Source organism: Candoia aspera, chromosome 5 (assembly GCF_035149785.1).
Source record: "Candoia aspera isolate rCanAsp1 chromosome 5, rCanAsp1.hap2, whole genome shotgun sequence".
Classification (NCBI taxonomy): domain Eukaryota; kingdom Metazoa; phylum Chordata; class Lepidosauria; order Squamata; family Boidae; genus Candoia; species Candoia aspera.
The window spans coordinates 85,764,026-85,776,877 of NC_086157.1; the positions used below are offsets into that span (position 1 = coordinate 85,764,026).

Sequence of the window (12,852 nt, forward strand, 5' to 3'; positions counted from 1 at the left end):
TAATTTGGTTCTAGCAAGCTTCCATTCTGTCTATCTCTTTCTCAGTCTGCCTGGGGGGGGAAAAACAGTGAACAGGAAGGATTGGCTGACAATGAACCCGTCACAAGTTCTTCCTGAACGTTGCTGAACTTATGGTTTTGATTCATAATAGTCTGGGAGAAATAGATTATTTCTTAAAAGTTTATTATAATGGATGGATTCATATTATCATGCTAAGCTGCACATATGGGTGATGGTCTACACCAAGCCACATCACAACTTTTAGGAGCCATGGAGGACTTTTTGGCAGGAAGCACACTGTTAGGATACAGGCAAAATTCCCACTTGTCCAATTGTCCCACACTTCCCAAGGCTGCCACAGCAATCTTTGAGAATACCTCAGAATGGAGGCACCTGTTGAGAGGATAGAAGCAAGGTTGTGTAAGTACAGGAAGACCACTTGTAGAACCACAGTAACTGCTGTTGTTCTTGTGCTCTCTGCACATCACATTCACGGCTGAATAGCAGGTAGAGGCAGATCTCCTATTACATGAAGTCAGAAAACAACACACTTTCCCCAAATGTATTATCTTTCATAGCTCTGATATCTAGCTGCAATCTTGTGTTGCAACTTAGAAGACTATGACCAAGGATGTGAGGTTTGCATAAACCATGCAAAACTACAACGATCAGAAAAGTCACTGAGGAGACTGTACAGCAGGACCTCACCTGCGATGGGGGATCCCTAAGTGACAATGAAATAGGCAAAGTACATCAAGGCAGAGATCCTAGTTGCTTTCTCTCCAGGAGGATGGCCAGGACATTTATGAGTATCCAAACCATGGAAACAATGCTCTAGTGATGTAGCAAAATATAGGCAATACTAAAGACAGGCTGAGGTAAATTTTTATTTATTTATTTCTTACACTTCTGTACCGCCCATCTCGCAAGCAACTCTGGGCGGTTTACAACTCAATTAAAATAACGAGATTAAAATCATAAAAACAAATATATCATAAAAATGTAAATAGAAAATATAGAAAATATTTAAAATTTATATAAAATATAAATTCCTCAGGGCCACATCATGGCGCCAGCCACCCCCATGATTGACTATCCCCCCTCCCACACCCAGTGAGGTGGCAAAGCCAGGTTTTCACTCCCTTTTGAAAAGCCGGGAGAGTGGGGGCCTATCTCACCTCTGGGGGTAACATGTTCCACAGGGCGGGGGCCATGGCAGAGAAGGCCCTCTTCCTGGACCCTGCCAATCAACAATCTCTCATGGATGGGGTCTGTAGCATGCCCTCTCTGCCTGACTGGGTAGAACGGGTCAATACAATAGGGGTGAGGCAGTCCCTCAGGTAACTTGGACCCATGCCATGTAGGGCTTTAAAGGTGATGACCCACATCTTGAATTGGACCCAGAAGCAAACTGGTACCCGGTGCAGCTCGTGCAGCAAAGGTGTTACATGTGCCCTCTTTGGGGCTCCTAAAACTGTTCGTGCAGCCACATTCTGAACCAGCTGTAGCTTCCAGATACTCTTCAAGGGTAGCCCCATGTACAGCGCATTGCAATAATCTATACGGGAGCTGACTAGGGCATGACTGACTGACCGGAGGGCCTCCCGATCCAGGAAGAGGCATAACCCGTGCACAACAAGAAGTTGGGCAAAGGCTCCCCTGGGCATGGCTGCCACTTGCTCTTTGAATAGGAGTCATGAGTCCAGGAGAACCCCAGGTTCCGCACTGGATCTGTATGGGGCAGTGCAACCCCATCCAGAACCAAAGATGGTAAGTTCTTGGATGCCGAGAAGCCCCCAACCCACAGCCATCTTACCAGGGTTCAGCTGAAGCCTGTTGTTCCCCATCCAGACCCCTACAGCCTCCAAGCACTGAGAGAGGGTAGTCACAGCTTCACTTAAGTCACCTGGGATGGAGATGTATAATTGGGTACCATCAGCATATTGAGGATACCTCATCCCGTGGTGATGGACGATCTCACCCAGCGGTTTCATGAAGATGTTAAAAGTAGTGGAGAGAGTATCAAACCCCGCGGCACCCCACAAAGGAGGGCCGTGGGCTAGATCTCTTGCTCCCTATCAACACTGATTGGGACCGGCCCTGGAGGAAGGAGGTGAACCAGCGCAAAACCACTCCACCCACCCGCAACACCCTGAGCCGACCCAAAAGGATACCATGGTCAATGGTATTGAAAGCTGCTGAGAGGTCAAGAAGAGCAAAGATGGATGCACTGCCCCAATCCTGCTCCAAAAGTGTGACCAATGCTCTTTCTGTCCCATATTCGGGCCTGAAACCCAACTGAAAAGGGTCCAGATAATGTTTCATCCAGGATCCTTTGGAGCCGCAATGTCAACACTTTCTCAACCACCTTCCCTAAAAAGGGGAGGTGGGAGACTGGATGAAAAGTGTCTAGTACGGTGGGATCCAGAGATGGTTTCTTGAGGAGGGGGTGCACCAGCACCTCTTTAAAGGTTGTTGGAAGCACTCCCTCCCTCAAGGATGAGTTCACCATTGCCTGGACCCACCCACACGTCACCTCCCGAGCTGCCTTCACCAGCCAGAAGGGGCATGGATCTAATTGGCAAGTGGTGGCATTTACGGTCCAGAGGACCCTGTCTACTTCCTCAGGCTCAACAGGATCAAACTGTTCCCAGATAACAGGGTAAGTACGTTCCCCAGGCATCTCCACAGGCCATGCAGCTTGCTTGGCATCCAACTTGGTACAAATCTGAGCAATTTTATCCTCCAGATGCTTGGAAAATTCCTCTCTGTGGTCCTGTAGGTGGGTTACTGGACCCACCTTCCCTAGTAGAGATTGGATGATCTTAAGCAGGGCCTCTGGGCAGCATTCTATGGATGCAATAAGAGCGGAGAAATATTGACGTTTATTAAGGTAGGCCTTAATAGTGGCTCTAGCTTGTGTTTGGTTGGATTAGGTCGTCTTCCTCCAGCACACGCTAGACATCTCTTAATCCTCTTTAGAACCCTCAGCTCCTCCGTAAACCATGGGGAGTGTCGATTCGATGGGTCAAGAGAGGTCTCACAGGTCCTGTCCAAGGCCCCAGCCACCTCCCTATTCCAGGCAGTAGCCAAAGCCTCCACTGGACCATGCAGCAGATCCTTGGGTATAGCCCCAAGCTCGCTTTGGAACCCCATCGGGTCCATCAGTCGCCAGGGGTGGACCAATCGAATGGGTCCTGCCTACCTGCAGAGGGGGCAGCATAAGAGAATCTCAAGCCCACCAGAGCATGATCTGACTATGACAAAGGGGACAGATTTAACTCTCCCCTCAGATCACATTGCCACTGCTCTGACAAGAAAACCAAGTCCGGTGTGAGACCACAGTCCTGAGTCAGGTCCCGAATAATCTGGGACAGGCCCATGGTCGCCATGAACCCCCAAGCAGCCTCTGAGGCATGCCCCAGGGATGGTAGGTTGAAGTCCTCCAGACCATAAGCCTGGGGAACTCAACTGCCAGCCCCGAGAAGGCATCCAGCAACTCAGGCAGGGAGGTTGCTACACGGCACAGAGGCTGGTACAATAGCAACAATCCCAGGTGTTCTCAGGAGCCCAACTTCAGGAACAGAAGCTTTGGCTGCTTTGGTGGCTGGCAGGCATTTTCTAGGCCTTTCAGCAAGTGTCTGTTGCCTCTGGCCTACAGGGCCACTAGGACTTTGGTGGCTCTCAGTTTCTGGCTGAAAGCGGGAAAAGTCTGTTGCCAGTGCTAGCCAGCTGTGGGTGGGGCTGTAGAAGTTTATTTTTATTTGTCAAATTTTGTGGTGGATTTCGGCAGTGCTGCTGGTTCTCAGGAAGGAGGGAGCACATTCCAAGAAAGGGAAAGAGATAAGAGGAAACATAGTCCAGGGGGCAGCTGTGGAAAAACCAAGAGATTCAGAATAGCCCCTCCCTAGAGCTTTCCCAGGTTATTTCCCCTTAGGTTAGGTAGAGTTGCTTGAGTCTGACAAGATTCTGTCCGTACGGCATTAGCAAATAAAGAACCGAAGGTTGGCTGGACTGATTCTTGGTCATTCTTGGGCTGGGCCTGACAAATTTGTATAGCTGCCCATCTCACAAAACAAGTGACTCTGGGTGGTGTACAACAAAGCTAAAAAATAATAGTTGATAAATACCAATTATTATTATTATTATTACATTAAAAATGATTAAAAAAACAAAGCTAAAAGGAGAAATAGTAGGCGAAGGGATGTTAATAATAGCAGAGCTACCTCACTAGTTCACCAGTTCCCTGGGGTCCCCTGATGGCACAACCAGATCTTGAGCAACCTTCGAAAAGTCAAAATTGAGGGAGCCAGACTCACCTCAGGAGGGAGGATATTCCACAACAGGAGTGCCACAGCAGAAAAGGCCTGCTGCCTAGGGCCTGCCAAATGTAGCTCCATAGATGACAGAACCCGTAGCATGCCCTCTCTGTTAGATCTGGTGGGACAGGCAGATGTAATTGGGGAGAGGTGGTCCCTCAGATAAGCTGGTCCCATGCCATGAAGGACTTTAAAAGTCAAAAACAGCACCTTGAATTGGACCTGGAAACAGACTGATAACCAATGCAGCTTGTGGAGCAGACGCATAACACGTGCTCTACTAGAAACACACATATCTGCCTGCACCACTGCATTTTGTACCAGCTGAAGTTTCTGGATATTCTTCAAGGGCAGCCCCATGTACAGCACCTTACAATAGGCACTTGGTGACAGGTGACTGTTCACAATGGCAGTGCTTCAAAGAATGGCTAATTTGCCCTTTGCTTTTTTTTTTTTTCAAATGAAGATAGACTATAATTCTTTCCAGTTTGTTCCAGAACAATGGAAGTCATAGGAGCAACTATAACCTGTTTCAAGAGACCCTTTTAAGTTGCTAAGGCAAATGGGATTAAGTGTAACAGACTCAAGATTGATGGAGCTATGCAAGCTGGGTTTTTCCTCAATGAAAAGTATTTTCACAGCCCAGCTAGTCACTGGCATAAAGAAAACAGCTTAGTTGTAAATCCAAAAATTCACTTATGGTTGAAAAGTCATAAATCATGCTTTAGCCTTTTCTTTGGATTGCAAGGAGGTCAAGCATTAGCAGTGCCTGAGACAGTCTAAGAGTCGAAACTCCAACAAGCAGTCCAAGTATGACTGATTTCTATAGGAAGTCAGTTGCAGCTGTCAAGTCCAAATGGAGTCAGGAATTCAAACAAAATGCACAAAGGGTGATTTCAAGGTAGGCTGTCACCAAAGTTATTCCAGCTGAGATTTTGCCTTCTGAGGGGGTCTTTAAAATCCACTTGGGCAAAATTAAAACTGAGCAAACCTGATCTACTGGGGTCAGATTGTGCAAAGTTTCAGTTCCCATTAGAAGTTTTCCCCTGCAAGTAACTACTCCTTTCCTTGCTACCTTTGACTCTTCACACACTGCCACCAACATTCCTGAAAGCTGGAGAGCCTCACTTCAATTTCCAAGTCACAATTCTCTCTAGCAGGTTAGGGAGTAGCAGGGCCTGCATTTCTCCTTTCCCTACTGATCTCGGGGCCCAGCTCCTTAGTTTCTGAGCATTCACTGACCTGCTCATCTTCCAAGGAAGATGAAGTGCTTGGCTGAGCACTACCAAGCAGGAAACTGGAAAATTAGTTCCTACGAGGATTTTGTGAACTGCTGACAATATGAGCATTTTTCCGTTATGGCTCCCAAGCACACTAATTATAAGAAATGACCATCCATAAAAAGCCACTTAAAATGGCATTTTGCAAATTTCCTAAAGTTATCTTTAATGCCATGGGGTTTTTAATGCCATGCCCACATGTACGACCTTCGCAGTGTCCTTCAGTGATGTGATTGCCATTACAGTCCGTATGTGTTATCCTGTGCCTGACCTCTTGTTTTTCTCCCCCACCCCCCTTGCAGACCAGAGAGATTGGTGAGGAAGGGATTACAAGACAATAAGCAGACCTATCTCCCCCCCACCTTTTCTGCCCCTTTGGACACAGCAGCACTCCTCGGTGCACAGCAGAACTCCTTGGTGATGGTGGTGGCACTGAGGCTGAAATAGAGGCTTAATCCTAGCTGGCCACCACCACTCCTGGGCCTCTACTTCAGCCCCAGTGCTGCCACCGAGGAGTGCTGCCTTAAGATCTGCACCACAGCGCAAAGCCCCAGCCACCCCTGCAGCCCTGTGCTCTGCTGGCCCGCCAGCCCTGCGTTCTGTCAGCAGTGGGAGGAAGATGGTGAAGGTCAGCTGGGGCCGGCAGGGTCAGTGAGCACAGGGCCGGCAGGGCAGCAGCGCCAGCAGGGTGTAGGGCCAGGGGAGCACAGGACAAGTGGAGCCCAGGTTGGCAAGGCCAGCAAAGGCAGCAGAGTGCAAGGTGGCCAAAAGGGAAGAGATGTGGGGAGGGAGATAGGCAGGTGGGGGAGTTCAAGAGGAGGCAAAGGAGGCAGTCCCTTACCTTACCAAGGCTCGGGTCTTGGAGGGACGAAGCCAGTAATGACCGATGGGATTTGGTTAACAATGGTAACGGCGAGTGCCAGGATTGCTGTTCCTAAGCAATACAGTCATGTGACATTGTGCTTTACAACTGCATCGCTTAGCAACTGAAATTCTGGTCTCAATTACAGATGTAACTTGAGGACTACCTGTAACTGAGCTATGAGTTGATGTCTTCCTCTCACAATTTGTAGGTGGAAAAAGAGAAGGGAGAAAATGCATATCTATGAGATTTTCTGACAAGAAGTTATGAACTGCAATTACTACTACTACTATTACTACCTGTGTACTTTAGGGCAGGGGCAAGGTTTATGGTTTGATGAGTCATTTAATCCTTGATGCTCCAGTACATCCTCTTACCTGCCTGGAGACTTCTCATTCCTACTACTGAGCAGAAATTCTAGCTTGCTGGTTTCTTCTTTGGCAGATTTAAAATACTCAGCTAGCAGAAACAACTAGCTTCTATTTAGCTCATAATCCTTTTCAAAGGAAGTCCTCTACCCCAAAGGAAGAAGGGTAGAGACTAGGAAGAAAATACCCTCAGAGAAAATTAAGTCATTACCTGTTTTAGGAACATAGTCATTATAATTTATTTTACACGCTTAAAACAAACCCAGGCCTTTATGGTCTTCTTTTCCTAGCTAATAAATCAATGGTATTTGATACAGCAGTCTGAAATTGATGTTTTTTTTACCATAAATATCTCCTAAAGCCTTTCACATACAATGCTATATTGATAATATGTTATATTAGTCTACCATTAAGCTTTTGAATTAATTGAGTGTAGACAGATGGTAGGTATGCTTAACCAGGTTAAATCTTATTGCAACAGTAATTAATTACTAACTACTATGTAATTATCTCTGGCTCCACTGACTATTAGGTCAGACACATATCTTACAAAAATAACCTGGAGTTTCCAACATTGAAAGGCAAATGCAAAGTTAGAATCTGACAAAAAGAGGTGCTTAATCTGCATGCTGAATATTCTTCTATATTTGTCATTACTTGTAATGGCAGGAACAGAGGGGTGATATTAAGCATTCCCTTCTCTCTACTGATTGTTCCTCTACAAATGTCCCTTTGATATCACAAACACTCAGAGCTATATTGTTTCAGATAAATCAGGGAGCACAGGCTGATTAAAAAAGAGGGACAGAATAGTATCTGTTAACAAAATAGCAGATGTGATGAACCAGTGTACTGCATGAGATGCGTGGTGTATAGTTCTGAGAAATGGGGGAAAGAAAAGGGGGGAAAGGAGAGTTGAGCTACCTTTCATCATCCCCCATTTTCTTCTTTCCCCCATTTCTCAGAACTATACACCACGCATCTCATGAGGTACACTGGTATCTACACAGGGTTGATTAAAAAGAAATATTTAAAATGCTACAAGTGTCTTTTTGCTGCAAAAATACTAACACAGCTACCCTTCTGGAAACAAATCAAAGAAGTTAGTTTTGTAGTTAAAACAACTTCGTAAATTCCACAAAGTTCCCACCATGCAGGAATCCACTTTCTTCCAAAACCTGTAACAGGGACTTGAGTTCTTTCAACTTGCTCTCCATATCAGATAGAGGTTTCTCTCTCATCAACTCACCCAAGGGAACACAGGTTGGTTGGTGATACTGCTTTGCAGCATAAGGATTACTATAATTCTCATACTCTTTGCCCTCTAGTCGTCTGAAGAAGCTTACATACTCATGCAATCCATAGTATCTATTAGAAAAGTCCTAAGCATGCCGTTGTTGCAAATTATTTTCTCAACAGTATGTACTCTAAAAACAGCAAGAGTCACACGCAAGCTTCAAAGAAAAGTAAACATTACAAAAAAGCAAAGACATCATCTCAGTACAATACAGAGTTAATTTAGAAAAGATTCTGTAATGAATAGTGGAAAAAAATAAGTATTAGCAATTTTCCCCAAAGAACTGAAGACTTTTCTTAATAAAGTAAGTGGGGAACAGGGGACTGCCAAAACACTGGTATATTATGGCCTTGAGAGAACGGTTCTGGGCTTCAGGAAAGCCTGCCTGAGCCCGAAAAAAAGCTGCTGCGCTGCCTGCTCTGCCTGCCGAAACAGCAGACACAGCTGCTTAGAACGCCATTCCCACCGGAAGCCAAACTCCACATATCTTACAGTTGCCAAGGTTGGGAAACACTAATATAGAGTGATGGTGCAAAGTGGGCAGAGCCATGCCATATACATTAGTGAAGGCTGAATTAATCATAGGAATTGTAACATTTACAGTAAGTCTAATTTAAATTTTTATCTCTTGTATGGTTTATGAAAACAAGGATTTTTTTACTTTAAGTTTCAACTAAGATCAGAAATTACAATAAAGTATGTGAAATAACTGCATAAACAGACATAAATTCTCTGCTGAATTGGCTGCTTTTACAATTTTCTAAAAATCAAATGCATTTTTTTTTCTACTTGAACTACACAAAGTAGTTTGCAATAACAAATCAAAATCGATATAAAATAAGAAGACTGCATTGTAATCCCAACAGCACCAACAGAGAAGCAAGAAACAAATGCCAGAGTCAAATGGAAATCAAAGAAGCAATTAATAAAAACAACAAATACAATAGGAAAAAGTTTAATAATAGGGACACTGAGGAGGAGAGCTGGTCTGACGCTGTCTTCATCAGCACCCAAAGCCTTTTCTCTTCCCTCTGAACATTTAAAACATCTGACATAGAATTATACCACTTTGTTTTAGCCCTTAGTGAAAGGCTGCATTGCAACATCACCAGATGACTAGGAAATACAATGGCCTTGTTATTAATTATTTAAAGGCCTCTGAAAGGGGAAATGTGGTACGAAGGAAGAGCCCATGACAGGCTGGGCATTGCTTTGCTTCAGATGATGGATTCTCTTGTTTTACTAAAATAATGCCCTGCTGAGAAAAGAAGAATGAATCCCAAATTGCTCAAAGACTTGGTTGCAGACTTGCTCAGAAGTTAATATGTAACAGCACCCTTCAGCTGCAATCCTAGTCCAACTTACCTGGGCGTAAGCCTCACTGAATTCAGTGGGGCTTACATCTGAATGGACACACAGCTCAGTATTAAGAGACCTTTGTTCAGGATATGACATAATGGAATGCTAGGCAAAGAAAGTGCAGGCTTTTGGCCAGTTGAAACTTTGTAGAGTTATTCATTTACACACTTTGCTATCTTTGTATCAAAGAAAATTGCAGGAAACAAAAATTATTTCAGTGTTTCTTTTAATATAGTTGAACTTGCTGAATCTTCATTTTACATTAAAGCAGTGTTTCTCAACCCTGGCAAGTTTAAGATGGCTGGCTGGGGAATTCTGGGAGTTGAAGTCCACCCATCTTAACTTGCCAAGGCTGAGAAACACTGCATTAGAGTTTAGAATCATAATAAAATTATGTCCAACAAAAGTTATGATTCTAGTTTAATCTGAAAAAGTCTTGCTGTCTGTCTAATTGGTGCAGAGAGAGGGCTGGATCAAATATAATGCAAACAGATTTCTGCTCGTGCAGCAATGGAAGACTTTTGCTTTCTTTGCTCTCTTCCCCACCCACCCTGGCAATCTGAACCCCTCCCCTTCAATCCATTCAAAATTAGAAATGCTGCTCAGAATCCTTTAAATGATTTCTGATAGCTCATTATGGAATGTGATTTTCCCCTTCTGAAAAGTTGTTCCAACTTTTTTTTTGCAAGCTTTTTTTGAAATTCCCTTCAGTTTTAAAATCAGTTGCCATTTTCCATGCCAGTCCGCTGTGAAAGAAAAGCAAGCCTAAAAACACTTTCACATGGAAAATGGTACAGTTCTTGGATTCAAACTATGATTTTAATTTAATCTTGAATTTAAAAGGCTTTTTCCAAAATTTTTACAATTCCACTTTGCAAGTGAGACCGCACATAATCATACCACCCTAGTATCTTGGGTTCAATTCCCTGCCTTTCCACTTATAGTTCTTATACATGGTGACTTAGAAGCTGCTCTACCGAATTCAATAGAAGTTATCTTCAGATATGAATGTACAGTAAGCATGAGAAAATTTTCTTTCTTAACAGTAAATATAAGTGCCAATACTATGCTAATAAAAGAATGTATGCAGGATGCCCTTCCATAGCAAATATTGATACTAAATGCTTTGTCACTTTTCCAAAAGAACGTAAGGGACTACAGATATGTGACAAGGCTGACATTTTTTATAACTGGGTTGTTGCAAAGAAATTTGAGAGGGATCATAAACGCCTCCCTTGGGGTCAATGTCTTCTCTGGGTTGGCAGACAGGACATCCTACCTCTTCCACAGGCCCAGGTAACTAATTTCCTCTCAATTTCTTCCCAATTTAATTTTAATGCTGATGTGGAATATGGTTCCCCACATCAGCATTAAAATTAAAAGAGTAACTGTTTATTTTTTACTTTAAAAGTAATACTAAACCCAGTATAGTTACATTATACTTACACAGGTATAGAAAAATGCTATAGAAGGTAGCATTTTTAACATCCTAAATGATTTAATATACAGAACCACTTTTACAGTTACATACAATACAGTAATAATATTTATTACAGTTTCATAACCCAAACATTACTATCCCTTTGGATATTCCAATTTTTAAATCACCAGCCATTTCTGGAATACTACATTGAGTTAGAAGTGCAATTAATGACTTCCAATTGAAAATGTTATCCTAAAGATATTAAGATGCATATTATTTATAGCCTTTGATTCAGTAAGCTAAAGATTATGTAGAAATACCTGTAACATTATTAGTGTAATGCCACTAAAAAAAAAAAGAAATAGAATAGCAATTCTACTTTTATGAATGAAAATGGGTTTAATTATGAAAGAGCCAATAGCATTTTAAATTCCTGCTCCTATTTTCTGGCTCAAATCAGTCATGTGAGAGTTATTTATTAACTTTGCTATGCTACATGAAATCATTTTCACAAGGAAAAAGCCAAGAGTTCAGGGTCAGACTATAATGAGGGAATCACTGATGCTGAGTGTGTGTGTGTGTGTGTGTGTGTGCACGCACACACACACACGTAGGATACTCTTGAGGCATAGTTTCTTTTTGTCTAGGCACCCACCATACTTGTATATTTTATGTGAGTTGCAAGTTTGTTCCAGAATGATGTTCAAAATAATTCTCTTGAACTTAGAACTACTTTGCTCAACTATGACACATAGTTCATATTTTCAGTCCACAGTCCCCCACTTGCCTGGACCCATCCATGTAACTTGATTTACTTTGAACCTGCCCATAGTATTTCACTTGCACTGATTGTCCAATGAGAAAATGTGAATGTCTAGTGAGGGCTGTGGTAAATCTACTACCTGATACCATAACCTGTGACAAAATCTGTAGCTTCCCACTTACTGTCTTGCCATTTGAATTGCTAGTTTTGAGGCCAGCGATTGTGAAGGTCCATTAAGAAATTCAGCACATTTAGAGAAGTTAAACCTAAATGTCTTGACCCAAACTCAATCATTTAATCACCTCTTAAATCCATGGCCATACAAAACTGCTATGGCGTTCCTATCCTTGTTAAAAATAACAACAAACACTTCCATCAGTCTCCCCATCATTACTGAGAATAGCACAAGCTTGCCTAATTAGCAATTAGACATACTTGACTTTCTAATGCATAATCACAAGTTGGAAGATGATAGCTGGTGCCACAATATATTTTTAACTATGCATGACCAATCCTGAAGTGCCTGTGTAACACAAGCCACATTTTTGTGACATTTGCCTGAAGTCACAAGCAAGAGAAAAGCATTGCATATTTATTGCAGCAAAGAATCTCAAATAATGAATTGCGATCACCAAGAAATCTGAAGAGTATTCAATACATTTTTATGCAACACTGGTAAGTCATCTATTGCCAGTGTTGGATGAGGTCCAATTGCAAGACAAGAAGTACAGTAAATAATATGTAAAGCACTTTTTTGGTGTTAGCTGAATAAGGCAACACTACTTCAAGCTTACAGTATTAAAGCAGAACACAGGAAAGAATTAGGAAACTTGAAAAATCCAGCTCTACCATGCTAATGCTAACCACATTAAAAGTTATGGTAGCATATCAAGTCATTACATTTTCCTTGGAGATTAATTATCCAGAAAACCAGCTGCCGCATGCATAACAAAAGGTGGGGACATCTGGCCTATTTCAGGCAGACAATAATGCTATCGTATAAATCCTACAATTTCAACCATAGTTAATTTATTTTAAGTTCTAGTTGTTCTAGTTAACATAGCAATATTGATTGTTATGCACATATATGTGTACTTTTTGAGTTAAGCAACATTATGCAAAGTGCAAAAAAATAAGACATAGTAAGCACAAGAAATTAGACATGAGATAATGAAAAAAAA

General features: G+C 42.5%; 1 protein-coding gene across 3 annotated transcripts in view; it reads right to left on the reverse strand.

The window, feature by feature from the left end:
• The window catches only part of NME7 (NME/NM23 family member 7), a 94,197-nt gene that overhangs the window by 333 nt on the left and 81,012 nt on the right, over window positions 1-12,852 (reverse strand). The window lies entirely within an intron of this gene.